Below are 15,164 nucleotides of genomic sequence, written 5' to 3' on the forward strand. Positions count from 1 at the left end.
CACAGAGAGACATATACACACGTACAGACACACACACACACACACTATCACACAGAGACAGACACACACACACACACACACACACATACATACATACATATGGAAAAGAAACAATACTTTTATAAATCACAATAAGATGTAATAAAGTACAGAAAAACTAAATGTAAGAAAATGTGATCTTTAATACACACAAATATGTATGGCTGGTCGGATGCGTCTTGGACTCGGGTTCCTCTTCATTACGTATAACGCTTTTGCCTTTTGCTAAAGCTTTCCGTGGAGGGGATCGTGGGTGAGTTTGTACCATTCTTGGGGGGCTCTGCCTTGTTGGGGCGGAGCTGTGATCCAGGTGAACAGCAGATCGGGCATAGGTGGGCATGTGGGCAGAGGAGTAGGAAGGCCGGTCAAGCAAATAAGCTTGCTAAGGTACACAGCAGCAGCAAGCAGCCCCCCCATCCAGCCAGCCAGCCAGTCTGGCTGGCAGTGACTGAGTGGTTGACAGACGGCAAGCAACGGAATGTACGTGCTCTGTGATGTCATAGCAGTCAGCTGAGAGAGGCTCGTGATGTCATCGCTGAGCTGGCTGGCTGGCTCTGTGTGTGTGTGTGTCTGTGTCTGTCTGTTTTTCTGTTTGTCAGTCTGTCTGTCTGTCTCTCTCTCTCTCTCTCTCTCTCTCTCAATTCAATTCATTTGTATTGTCAAAGCAATTGGACATACATACATACATACATACATATATGTAGCGTAAGGTACACTTATACATTTCAATTAAAGAAGTGAATTCATAGTATCACCTTATCACGAATCCTGGAGTCTTGTAGAACTCAATTTCTGTAATAATTGGACGCAGACACCAATTCCAAAGATATAAATTGTCAAATTTATTTAAAAACAAAGACTAAATGTAGCACTACACTAATTATACAAAAGGGAAAAACTAATTAAAATTCAACTCTAGATCAACAAATCAAAGACAAATCACTTCCGTGACCAAATCAAAGACCATGGGATCCCATAGGATAACACACAAATCGTTAAACAAAAAAGGTTATAAACACATTGACTACAATACCGGTTAGTAATTCTAGGAATCACTAAGAAACAGTTGAAAGTGCTAAATTGCAGTTTCAGAAGATGAAAAAAAACTGTAACTGATGGGATATGTAGTACTTTATACTCGAGTGGTCTATGCGATTACACCCTGTTGGTGTTATTAAGAACGCCAAGTACCAGAATGCAGAGCGGGACTGTTTTTTGTGCCGTGACTTGTCGGGGGAAAAAGGCGCAGAAAAAACGGACGAGAAGGTGAAGGTAGTATGGCGGTGATGCACGCGTTGGTGAAGTGGGAAAGCGGGGTCGACAAAGACTCTTACAGCGTGATTCCCACTGCTTGCTTTCGCAATTTTGATTTATTCAGCATTGCTGATGATGACGAAGAGACGACTCGAAACTTCAGAGCAGAGTGGAGAGACACGAACAAACCTCCAAAAGGTGGATGGCCTGTCCATGAAGCGCAGATCATTATGACTGGTAACAATGTTTATTTAAAAAAAAAACATTAAAGTCTTTACATGCTATTTGATATATACAATCACAGTATATTTGAAATGAATGTTTAAGTTATTAATGTGTTGTACTTCTAACATACTCTTATAACATGGTAGGTGGTGGTGAGGGCGCTAAAAACTCGTCATACTTGACTGGCATTTGTAAGAACGATTTATTGTGTGTTGTGCTTTACAATAAAATCCCCCAAATCACAAAATAAATTAAACCAGATATAATTTAACTTCAGTTTTGATTCAGTGTTGGCTGTTCATCTTAATTTGTATGGTCAAAGCACAGTATTTTTATGACAAATAAATATAATCCCCAAATATCTGTGGACATAATGCAGGGTTTTATTTATTTTATTTTTATTTTAGGAAAAGAAGGCAAACTAAGAAGAAAACTTAATGACCTAACAAAAATGCCCTCTCCTAAAATGAAGAGAGTACCTAAACCAAACAAAAAACTTCAAATTTCAGATGATAGTGACCTTGATGAACCACAGTTACCGGTGAGATAATTACTGCAAATATTAAATAAATGTATTGCAGGATTGTTTTTTTTTTAATCATTTTCATATATATATATATATATATATATATATATATATATATATATATATATATTCATTTTAAACTCTTTTCCTCTCTGAATACAGCACAAAATAAGAAAGAAAACCGATGGAGCTTCAAGAATTAGATCCCGTCATATTCTACAGACATTTAAAGAGTCCAGTGAAGTTGAGCTACAGCAAAACGTTAAGCAGCTCGAAAAGGAAAACACAAGACTTAAAAATGAAAACCAATGTCTTCGAAACCGTATGGTTGATGGTAAGTTTTTTTATTTATAGCAAATAATTCCTTACCTTGATAAATGTTATTCTTCAGTAATTTAGATTCCAGAGTAATGTATTATAGTTGATCATACTGAAGTAATCTAGAACCACAATACAGACTCTTAATGTGCACTGTCTAATAGTTTAATAATACTGATTATTAAATAAAGTTTTTCAACATAACTTCATAATCCTACATTAATGACTATATGCATTACATTAGACCTGGTAATTCTTGTATTTTATCTTTTTTATATTTTTCGTAGCTAATGTTAATGACCCACAAAAAGGTCAGTTTGCCAATAACATAGAGCAAGTCTCTCAAGTATAATTGCAGGCATTGATGGTTTTGTTTTCACTTTGTATTAAATATATTATTAGAAATGATTATCATTTAATACTAAGGTTTTTTTCTCCAGAGATTCCAGACCTTTTGGACAATCTGAAAAAAATTGTAACAAAAGCCACATTTATCAGCAATGAAGACAAAAGTGTGTCACCATCAAGTGGTTCTGACAGCCCCACAGCAAATTGTTCTGAATCTGACAAAGAATCACCAAAACAGGTATAACACTCTTGGTCTACAATATTACAAAGACAAGGTAAAAATATATATATTGAAAACAAATATTGGTTGTAAACAATCTAATGATGCTACATTATCAGTTATATTCATAGTTATAGTTGATAATAAGAATGTAATTGAATTATGGGTGTCACAGATTCACTGACTTTATTATGTCTGTAAATTAATAAACTTAGAATTGAGACATACTGTGGTCTTTAATAACACATTTCTGTAACAAAATCACAGCCTTACTGATAATGTATTCCACTTAACATAATATAAGAATAGTTTGGGGATAAACTTGTTTTTTATTTACCATTGTCTTTTAGGTGGAAATATTCCCAGGCACTGGAGTTTACATTGACAAACTGTCCTGGATCCTTGCAGAGAGGTGCAGCACGAATACGTCATATGCAAGAACCCTGACGGTTGCTGTCTTTGACTTTCCAACAATATTAAAGAGCAATCTTCGTGGTGGTGGCAGCAAGAGAGATCCAACTTCGGAGAAAAAGACACCTCTGGATCGCTTAAAGGTGGAAGCCATATATGGTATGTAAATGCTGTTGTACAAAATTTCTAACTCTCCTTTTTAACTGTATAGAACACAAAGGGTTAGCATTTGAAATGTTCCTTTGGCCTTTGTTTTAGTTTCAGAGACTAGAGTTAATTTATTAATAAATAATAATACCTTACATGTAGCAGCTGGAAAGATCCCAAAGTGCTCTACAGACTCACTTCACCCACCACCCTCTGGGGTGCAGCCATTTTGTACCAGCAGATTACTACACAGCAGTAAAGGTGGAGTCATAACAAATTTGTTAGACCTGATTGAGGGAAGCCTGACTTAGAATTCAGCCACGTCACTCTTTCAACAACACCTTGTAAATCACCTTGGATTAATGCTTCAGACATATTAATACATAATAATAATGAATAGTGCCATGGGATCCTTGACAATATAAACTTTCATGTCTCATTTAAATTTGACTTTTGAGCTAATACTTCACATTTCAGTCCAGTTGTGCCACATCAATGTAATGCTTAAGCAAGGTATTAATGGAGAAAAGACTGCCTTTGCATAGCTGCTTCGCCAAGTACAGATTTTACTATGAACTAGTGTAAGACAAGTTTAAGAGCATACACCAAAACGTTTAAATACACCCACACACAAAAATGTTGATTTACTGTGGCAATATGTAACTAATGAACCCTTCTCAAAGATAAGTGGTATGTTTATTAAAAGATTTTTATATATCTATGTGCAAGTCATTAAATCTATGTGATACATGTTTTTTAGGGGCTACCTTGAAAAAATTGCCCAGTAACCCAAAGAGTGTAATTGGTGGTGCAATTAACAGCAAGATAAATGAACTACGACACAGAATGAAACCAGAGTGAAGATTTGAAGAACCAGATCTGTATTTTTTGTTTTGTTTTCAACAGGGTTGGGGTCAATTCCAATTAAATTTTTAATTCCCTTTTCAATTCAATTCCAATAAAGAATATTCTGTGAATGCAAAAAGTAATTGCAATTTTGAATTGATTTGTAGGAGGAATTGGAATTGAAAAACAGGAATTGACCCCAACCATGGTTTTCAGTGAGTGTTGTACAAATTGATAGGTCAGGGTTTCTGTAAAAACTTAATAGAGGCCAGCAGGCGTGCACGATCTGGGAAAAACTGCTCCACTACAACAGACCTCTTTCCCTTCGTTTTCTCTAAAAACCTCCTGATATCCTTCACTGCAGCTCTGACTCACCGAGGACGAGGAGGCGAGAGAGGAATCCGTGAAGCCGCCCTCACTGTCACTCCGAGCCCGAGGCGTCCCCGGTGGCTGCCGCGATGCTCCAGCGTGTAGCCGGACCTTTCCCCACCAAGCCGCTCGCTACCCCAGCTTCACTACTGTGCCACCACTTCTTTTACTGCCACTATTTACCAACACCGTCCGTGCTCCCTCCCAGCACCTTCTTAGTGCGTTTTTTCCACCCGGCGCCTCGGCTTGTACCGCCGAGCCTGGCCCTGCCTCCTCCTCGGCTACACCCTGTGTGTCTGTCCGCCCGTCTGCTGGCTGCTGAGGTTGTTCCTCGTCACTAACCAGCGCCCCGTGCACCGCCTCAACACCATCTCCCCCCGGCGTCTCGGTCGTCACTATCCCCCGCTGCCTCGACCCCGTCCCCCAGCTGTGCGTCATCGCCTCCGGGCAGCTCTTCCCCCGTCACGGCATCAGTGGTACCATCGGTCCGACCGGCGACTGTCTCCTCCGCCGGGGCTCGATCTCTGTCTGCCCGCTGCATCTGTGGCTGCGGGCCGGTGTCTCTATTCCTCCCCGCGTCGCCCCGCTCCTCCTCCCGCTCCCTGTCCTGTTCGGGACAGTTCCTCACGACATGCCCCTCGCTCCCACACCTGAAACACTTCATGGACTCCGAAGTAGCGAACACGACGTAGTCGGTATTGTCGATCTTAAATTTAAAAATGACATTAAGATCCTCATTGATGTTATTGAGGATCATATACAGCTGCCTTCGGAAGGACACGACGTGTTTCAGTTGCGGGGCTTTGCAGCCCAGCGGGACCCTCTTAATGCCGGACATCAGCTGCCCGAGCCGGTGCGGATGAACGGAGGGACGTTAGACAGCGTTACCTTCCGGGCAGGAGCAGCGAGCGGCAACACCGGGGTGAAAGTGTCGTCTAACACTGTGCCATTAGCCACTAGCTGATTGAGCAGATCAGTGGTTTTTAAGAAGATAACAATGGCAGCAGACTTGATATTTTCACACCCTGCTACCTCCCCAACCGCTAACACACACTGCTCTAGGGGGCAGAACTGCACCGGAGCGATCTTGACTCCATGGCGTCGGGTCAGTTTTTCAAAAGACGCATTCAGGGGGTCCGACCCCCCGACCCGGGAAGAACTACCGGTACTCCCCCCTCCCCTCCCCTGTTCCCCCACAATAAGAAAAGCACTGAAAACAGAAGACAAAATAAACAAACTGAAAAAAGTAAAGCAACAAAAAAACGCAGCCAAAGGACAGAGCTCTCAGCAGCACTCCCGCTCACTGCAGACCCCTCCCACACACTCCCAGCTGAGAGAGAGAGAGAGAGAGAGAGAGAGAGAGAGAGTTAGTGTCTGTCTGTCTCTCTCTCTCTCTCTCTGTAGATGCATCATAGGGAACATATGTAACAATCTCTCTTTTTGTTTACCAAAAATGAGAATGAACGTATTTCAAGTGGGTGTTGCCTTGGTTGGAAACGTTTTAAGATTATTTATGAAGTGTAAAGTGGATTTGTCTCAGTTCTCCGTAGTTTTCAATGTATGTGCCATTCAGTAGCGTTCATGTTACAGATGTGCCCTATGCAGTGGTAGGGTCAATAAAATGTCAGTAAAACTTTATTTTAGCAATTATGGAGGGGAAGAACTGCAAATAGCGGGTCCCCACTAATTATCTAACTTACCAACAACGTTTAAAATTAGGTCTTGCGAAGCTGCCAAATAATGCTGTATAATCGTATGTGTCTTCATACACCGGCTGCTATAGTCTGATAGCTTTGATTATATATATATATTTTCTCGTGAACCACAAATGCTATTTGCTTGATTTTTACAGAGTATGTTATAAATACCATTGTTATGAAGCCTGACAAATTGTATGCTGTAATTATGAATATTTTCAAATCATTTGTTTGTTTTTCCTAACATGTTACAAATGTTCCCTATGTGAAAGATGCATTATATCTTAATAACGTCTAAACAATTAAAGATATACAGATTATTATTTTCGGTAAAGTTATAACACATTGCTATTAACTATGTGTGTCAGTAAAAGTTTAAAAAATCCTAATAATTTTTTATTGATCCTGCAAAATAGGTGTTTAGGGAACATTTGTAACATTAGGGTTACGATTTGCCATAGACGCGGAATGAGTTTGATTGTGATGTTAAATGGGGTTTAAAGACGCAGTCGCCTCGGTGCTGATTACAATTGCTGTGTTTCTCCACTTCTACTCCATGCTTGGGAACGCCCACATCCAGTGACGTCAAAACCGGTGGAAAAGCGGGCCGGTTCAAAAAAGATCAGCTGGATCCCAGGCCGAGCAGCAGCTCCGGCTCCAGCACCGGCACCATGTCGCTGGAAAAGCGCTAAGTGAGCTCACAGTGAGCTCAGTGTAATGTCTGCTCTGGTGAGCTCACAGTGTGACCTAGTCGTGAGTTCACGTCTTCACTGGGTAGTCCTTGACAACTTAATTGACTCAATTCTTGGGCTTAATTGGTCAAAATGACCATTGGTTGAAGGTACTCAGGGACTGATGTGTAGAGAGACTTATTAAACCTGCAGGATTGTGGTTTTCCCAGAACAGAATTAACCAGTGTAGCGTTATGTTGGGTGTATTCTGATAAGAGCATTTTAGCTCTGAGCTGAAGCACTGATCTAAAGAAGACCTCTCCCCCCCAAATTTATCAGATTTCCTTAACTCATCAGCATGTGAACTGGTTTACATCAAAGTGACAGTCTTGGGAGGATGGCACCGAGAATAGGCCAAATAGTTTGGAATCCTGCTATGAGATAGGAGAAAGGGGCCTGTAGGTAATAAAAACTCTTTGAAGTGGACGAGAGCCGAAATCCCGACATAGAGCTACGAACCCGGGCCAACCGGCATTTCCAAAAGATGGCATGGATTGACATCAGTCATAAATCAAGCCCCCCTCCAATAGGACACTGGGGGCTGAAACCGAAATCCAATCTAAAAAAATCAAGAACCAATCACCTATTGATCTGACAGACTATAAAGAACAGCGTACGGTCTCTCTCTCTTACTCTCTCTCTCACCTGAACCAGAAACTCGCAACCTGTAGCTCTGTTGCCAGAACCGGAACCAGAAACCAACCAAGTCTTTGCCGGTAACAGAAGAATTAAACTGGGAGAAGGAGATTGAGCCGTACGAAGAATTCTTTTAAAGGACTTTATTAAATAAATAACTTTACAGACCCACCTGATCAGTGGAGTTTTACAGCTGGACAATTGACTAAGTCGACTGAATACGAAAGTGTCAGTCATTTAAATAGCTATTTGAGTCTTAAGAAACTTGACCCTTGGAACGAACAGGGCCCTGCTTTCCTCAAAGACTTTGTCTTCAAGTAACTACGGTGGAACCCTGCTTACAAAGAAGATTTTGTGCACTACCTTGGAGCCTTCAAACCAGTGGAAAATCTGTTTGGAAAAGACTCTACATTCGCGAAACCCCAACTTGCAGGTGCATCGACTGAGTGGAAGTTCTTGGACAAAGCCGAACCGGACTGCCTTTGTTCCAAACCACACGGACCTCGTGCCGTGTGCTGTTATCTGAGCCCGAAGCCAGAGAGGCCTCTCTGCGACGAAGTTCACATAAGTTTAACAGTTTGGAGTTTGTGATTCATGACATTTAAGAAATCAATTAGAAATGTTAATCTGTGATTCATAACTCTAGAATGTGTAATATCATTTAGTTTTCTTAAATATAAATGTGTGTTGCATTCAACTGTTTTGTTGATAATTTTAGAAATAAAATCTGTCAACGCCGAGAAATATCTTCTCATTCCTGTTTAACTGTTTAGTCTGAAATTGACACAAGTGAATAGACATTAGATTATTGGTGGCCCTGCCTATCCTTAATCATTGAATAATAATCAGTTAAGGGAAATTGTGGTAACAAGTAATGATAGGATCTTTCTCTGTACCTAAACGTTAATGAGACTGATATATATATATATATATATAACGAGAAGTTACCTGACATAAATACTAACCTGCGTAGTTATTTAATGTCTGACTAACAATACTAATGAGAGACTCACCTTCGTCTTACTAACCGGTGTTGTAGTCAATGTGTTTATAACCTTTTTTGTTTAAAGATTTGTGTGTTATCATATGCGATCCCATGGTCTTTGATTTGGTCACGGAAGTGATTTGTCTTTGATTTGTTGATCTAGAGTTGAATTTTAATTAGTTTTTCCCTTTTGTATAATTAGTGTAGTGCTACATTTAGTCTTTGTTTTTGAATAAATTTGACAATTTATATCTGTCTGCGTCCAATTATTACAGAAATTGAGTTCTACAAGACTCCAGGATTCGTGATAAGGTAATACTATAAATTCACTTCTTTAATTGAAATTTATAAGTGTACCTTATACATAATGTATCTATTAAATTAACTGAACAATATGAAGCTAGTAACTATGTTTAATTAGTGCTGGTTTTACAGTTATAAATTGCTCAAATATTGTAAGAAAGACAATTTGACCGCCTGTTCTAAAGTGAAAGTTATATTCACATTAATTATTGCACTAATTCAGTGATATTTATGTTTATTGGCCTAGAATAAGGCAATAATTATGGCTAAACTGCCAACAACACAGTACTAAAGAGAATTGGACTCCCTGTTGTAAAGATTTACACTAGGGGTGTCCCGAAGCACAATACCTTATTCGGAAAGGCACGGATAATGGCTTCAAAACCAATAACGAATAATTTTGCCGAATAATATGCGGCTAAGGCTGAGACAGTCACAGCTTGTGTTTGATGGATAACAGGTGAGCCAGGGGATCATATCACGAAACTTAAATGTCTGAAATCACTAGGCAATAATGTCCGTGTGAAATGAATGTGTGTAAACTTTAGGAATGAAATGAGCGCAAATCAAATAGCAGCTCTCTGCGCTTCTCTCTGAAATCAGAGCTTTAACGGGGTGCTTGAATATGATTTCACTTTTCTAACTTTAGTTAGTGTGTAATGTTGCTGTTTGAGCATAAACAACATCTGCAAAGTTACGAAGCTCAAAGTTCAAAGCAAAGGGAGATATTTGCTGTTAAAGAAATCGTTTTTTAAGGACTACAACAAACGGCTGGGTTAGTGACATCACTAACCCTAGAATTGACATAAACCCCGTCCCCTGAACACAATTCAGAGATTATCAAGACAGAATATGCTAATCAATGAGTAGAAGATAACTAAACATAGTCCAGTTAACATAATAGATGGTGAGGTACATTACTACACACAAATAATATGGTTTGCTAAGTTGTTAATATGAAAGAATGTTGATCCTTCAAATGTTTAATACATGTTAAATAATGGGTAATATGTCCTTACTAATCAGAATTACTAGTGTACTTATGCTTAACTAATGCATCATTCTGGACTATTCAAATAAAGTGTTACCACAGTTCTTAATGACATGCATATTTTGGACATAGTCAGGTGCAAAAACAAGAAGGTTACTTTGTTGTCGGTGTTTGCGCAGAGGTTGCGTATGTTTGCGCACAGATAGCGGATAATCGCTCGCACCTTGGAACCTATTTCCGGGAGCGCGTTGTTGAGCCACCAGGCTCTGTTTTGTGCGGATGGGCGGCCGGAGCGCGTTAAGGGTTTTCTGTTACAACGTTGTCGTTAATAACTAATGATCTTCGCATGCAAGTCAATCAATCAAAACTAACTTGAGCTGGACAATAACTTTATTCTAGAGCTGCTGTAAAGCCAAAACAATCTCTGTCACTTTCATTTCTTATCACTGGAAAGCTGCTTTCAAACAATTCATATTGTTAAAAGCGCTATATAAATGAAGGTGATTGACTTCCCTTGCATAGACTTTTTGTCACTGCTGGTTTTACTGTTCTAAATAACAGTAGGACTTAGCCTAGATTTAATACCAGATTTCTTTGTTTTTTAAGTTCAAATGTATTATTATGTGAATTGGTACTTAAGTAAATGGTGTGTGATTATATGCATGACATTCATTCGGTGACAGTGGAATACAAACAGTCTTACCGGTGTATTCTCAACATCAGTTTCATCTGAATCCGTATATCCGTGTATCATAACAGCTTCACATTATTTATTGGCCCCGACAGTGTAAAAACAAAATGCATTAGATAGGTCTACTTACTGCTCACGAACTTGATAGAGGCAGCGTACACTGGCCAGCCATGTTTTGGCTTTTTCCCTTTCTGCCATTCCACAGCAGCTGAACAGTCAGTTTGCGGGTATCCATCGTCATCCATCTTGGTGTCATCATATTTACGTATGGCTTCGGTTTCCACCTCGCTATACATCCCAGCATCCTCCCCACTGACCCATTGGACCACTGCAAACTTTCTCATCACACCTTGGGCTTTAGAAGAGTTTGGCTTTTAGTGAATTTAGATCACGGCTGTTTCATCAGATCTCACATGGGAAGGTCACAGTTTTGTGTCTTGTGAGTCTGATTGTAGCGTCATGGGCATCATTTTTGCTTTGTAAGACCAGTTTGCCAGACACAGACATAATGCTAGGCCAGCTAAATGTCAGCTGCATGCAAGTTAGCTGCAGATCTGTGAAAGATTAGTACAATCGATAATGAGGGCTGTCGATTTAACGCGGTAATCTGATTCATTAACGTTAGTTGTGAGAAACTAACGCGATTCAAATATTTTAACTCAATTAACCCACCCGCCCCTGACCAACGTAGGTAGATTTGTGTAATGAAATAGATTCAAAACTGAATCGCTTGACAGTAAAAAAAGTAAATGTAGTCTAATGTTAACGGTATAATACCCATTCAACATAAACCAACAAATACATGAATCCAGTTCACGTTACCTAAATACACGAAGCAAGGGCAATATCAAAGTTGTTGCTGGCTCAGTTAGCTCCTAGCAAGGTAACCTTAACTCTTGCAACTGTTGTCTTATTGAACAAACCAACTACTTTGCTTATAAATTACTAAATGAACCAACCTGAATCAACACAAATCCCTGAGTAATAATTACAACAAGATACAATTATTCTTTCCTTCGGGGTGACGTTAGAAATCCATGTTTAATCGATCTGAAACCTCTGTTGAAACTTAAAGCAACGGCCCGTTTTACCGCTGTCTGGCTGCTTCAATGAGTCAGTGATCTGGATTTCTATTGGATCCCGCGCAGCAGTTCAAACATCAACCAATCGGCATATTGTATGGTCTTATGGCCCTAATTCACTTGCCTACATGTAGCGATGTGTTTTCTATTATGCAAAATGGCGAAACGAAAATTGTGTTGCTTTAACAGTTGCCAAGAAGAAAGAATGATTCCTCGTCGTACTCGGACCAGGTGGAAAACAAGGCAAAACTTGTTTTTCCAGCAAAGTTTTGGTCATATTGATAATTTATAGGCCCTAGAAATGTGTGTATTAAATATGATAAACTATAATATATTCATAAATAGGCATTATACTTATTGTTGAACATAATTGTACAAATAATGTTTAGTTTAAGTTATGTTAAGTTTTAAGGTTTTAAAAATGTGTTTAAAATGTTGTAAAATGCATTGACAAACATATCTGAAGGCGAGTAGATTTCCCACTACAGCTGGTCATGTTGTTTTTAAATGCTGCCCGTGAACTGAACAATGAACGAAGTCACCATATCTAAATATTCACAACAAACACCCTTTCGACATGAAACCAAGAAATGAGAGCAATGCTTTCACTGCTCGCCATAGCGTCTCAATGTTAGTGTCCCTCAGCAGGATATGTCGCCCATTTTAGGTTTACAGACATTCTATAAATTAGCAGCCTGGCATTAGTACTGTCAGTAAAATATTATGCATGGCTAATAATTTTATGTCATAATAATATATTCATCTGTAGCCTATGGAGATGGCTTCCATCTCAAGACACCAATATAAATCTAAGCACAACAGCAATGCTAAAATGTAATGTATTATTGTGTCTGTAAAAGTGAAAGGAGCATACAGGTAGATGGTGGGGTGGGTTGTGAACACTAGCTTTAATCTTGATGAACATCCTGGGAATTAATAACAGTCAAAACAGCTTGCCATATTGTTGAACAAGAATATCAACATTTAGAGTAAAACAGGTTTCTTTTGGTACACACTTTGCTTATGATCACTCAAATTTGGATTCTTTCCCATTTGTTACAGAATACCAACCAATCAAACCTGGTGTCTTCAGGTCCCTCAAATGACCATGTCACAGATGCCAGTTGGCTGAACATCCTCGCATTTTCCATGAAGCACAATGTAACAGAGGCTTTAATGGAGGACCTACTGAAGCTGTTAAGGTTATGTAGTGGGGATGCTGCAAGCATCCCAAGTAGCAAGTACATGCTAGAGAAGGAGTTTAAAGATTATGTAGACAAATCAGAATACCATCTGTGAGACAAAGTTTAGAGCTGGGTCAATTTTTTATTTGTATACCTTTGAGGAATCAACTTCAAGCTCTTTTGGAGAATGAGCCTATTCCAAATATTTACAATGACCAAAACAGATGGAATAACAGATTTTTCAGATGGGAAGTTGTACAAATATCTGAAATCAGTTAGTGATTCATTCTTTTCCCTGTCTTTCAATTGTGATGGAGTGCCAGTGTTCCAGTCATCTAAATACAGCATATGGCCCTTACTATGCTCTGTTAATGAATTACCCCCAGAGGAAAGAGATACAAATGTCATACTATGTGCCTTGTGGTTTGGGTCATCAAAACCACAAATGACTAGCTTCCTCAAACCTTTTGTGGAGGAATGCAAAAGTCTTGGACAAACAGGTCTTCAGTGGCAGGATCCAGTAGATCACTCAATCAAAACGACAAAGGTCTATGCATTATGTGCCATATGTGATGCTGTTGCACGACCTTTACTGCAAAATTTCAAGCAGTTTAATGGAGAGTATGGGTGTGGGCACTGTCTTCATCCAGGTGTTCCTTAGAGATCATGACACAACTGTGCAAATAGGTGAGATTGCCAAAAATAATGAACAGAGCATTTTGGGCATAAAAGGGCCATCTCCAATTGTGGACTTGCCAGATTTTGACCTGATCAATGGCATGGTCCCTGATTACATGCATTGTGTGTTGCTGGGGGTTTGCCGGCAAATAGCCACTTTATGGTTTGATTCCAAAAGCTATAGTAAACCATGGTATGTTGGTTTGAACACTGTAACAGTGGATGTAAATCTTTTAGCAATCAAGCCTCTAAGCATTTTTTCCAGAATCCCACGGTCTATTGTTGAGCTAAGGTTTTGGAAAGCTCACGAATGACAGAACTGGCTTTTATATTACAGTTTGCCAGTCCTGGAGGGGATACTTCCAAACAGGTATCTTTGCCACTGGGCTCTACTTGTGGAGGGTGTGAGCATTTTGCTAGGTTCAGACATTAGCCAAGAGGATATTGACCATGCTCATGAGGCTCTTGAGCTTTATGTTAAATCAGTTCAGTCTTTGTATGGCGAAGATCAGGTGACCTACAATATGCATTCACTTCTGCATTTGACTAAGAGTGTTGAGAATTTGGGTCCTCTCTGGGCCCAGTCTGCTTTCATGTTTGAGAGCTATAATGGCTACTTGCTCAAGCAAGTCAAAAGCAGTAATGCAGTGCCTCAGCAGCTTTGCAAAAGAGTAGCATGGTCTCGGGCATTGCCACGCATAGCTAAGGCCTGCTCATCCAATGATGTTTCACCTGAAATTAAATCATTCTACACAGAAATGACCTCTGGTAAACGTCATGTAAAGAATTATACTAGATATGACTTGCACTTGGAGTGCCAAAGATTAGGCCAGTGTCTGAAAATAATATGAATGCATTGCATGCATTGCTAGATGTACCTGGGACCTCTATTGGCAGGTACTACAACAGAATAGTTATCAACGGAGAGGTCATTCAAAGCCAAACATACACAAAGACAAAGAAAAGGAACAACTCGGTTGTGATATTGAAAGATGGCAGTATTTTCACGGTTTCACACTTTCTCTGTGTCAGTGATGACCAATATCACTTATATGCAGTTGGCAAATTTGGAAATTGTACAGTGCAGAAACTGGTTCGAGGATCTGCTGTCAAAATATCACTGACCTTTATGCGGACTGTTCATTTTCCTACAGGATTTGAAAGAGCAGTTGATCTAAGGTTGATTATACAGTATATGACCATGTTTGATTATAGGCATAGGGCTCCACTTAGGACAAGGCAAGAGCATGAGTTAAGTACAGCCTTATACTGCTAAACTGCACTGTGTTCTATACATGTCTTCATATGCTGGACATTCATATTAAATTTGCACTATTTTCCTATGTTTTTACTTCATCAAAAACTATATGCCTTTAGTTGTATGTAGGACATATATGATTAAAAATACATTAATATTATGCAATTTATATATGTGTTTTTTGCAGCATATATGTCCCTTACAATATTCGGTTTGAACATATAA

General features: G+C 39.4%; 1 non-coding gene across 1 annotated transcript; it reads left to right on the forward strand.

Annotated features, from left to right (window-relative positions):
- The first annotated feature begins 220 nt into the window (after positions 1-220).
- On the forward strand, positions 221-335 carry LOC136734552 (U5 spliceosomal RNA). The gene has a single exon (XR_010810528.1). It is a non-coding gene; the product is annotated as a U5 spliceosomal RNA (small nuclear RNA).
- The last annotated feature ends 14,829 nt before the right edge of the window (positions 336-15,164 follow it).

The sequence above is a fragment of the Amia ocellicauda genome, unplaced genomic scaffold, assembly GCF_036373705.1.
Source record: "Amia ocellicauda isolate fAmiCal2 unplaced genomic scaffold, fAmiCal2.hap1 HAP1_SCAFFOLD_40, whole genome shotgun sequence".
NCBI classification, from domain to species: domain Eukaryota; kingdom Metazoa; phylum Chordata; class Actinopteri; order Amiiformes; family Amiidae; genus Amia; species Amia ocellicauda.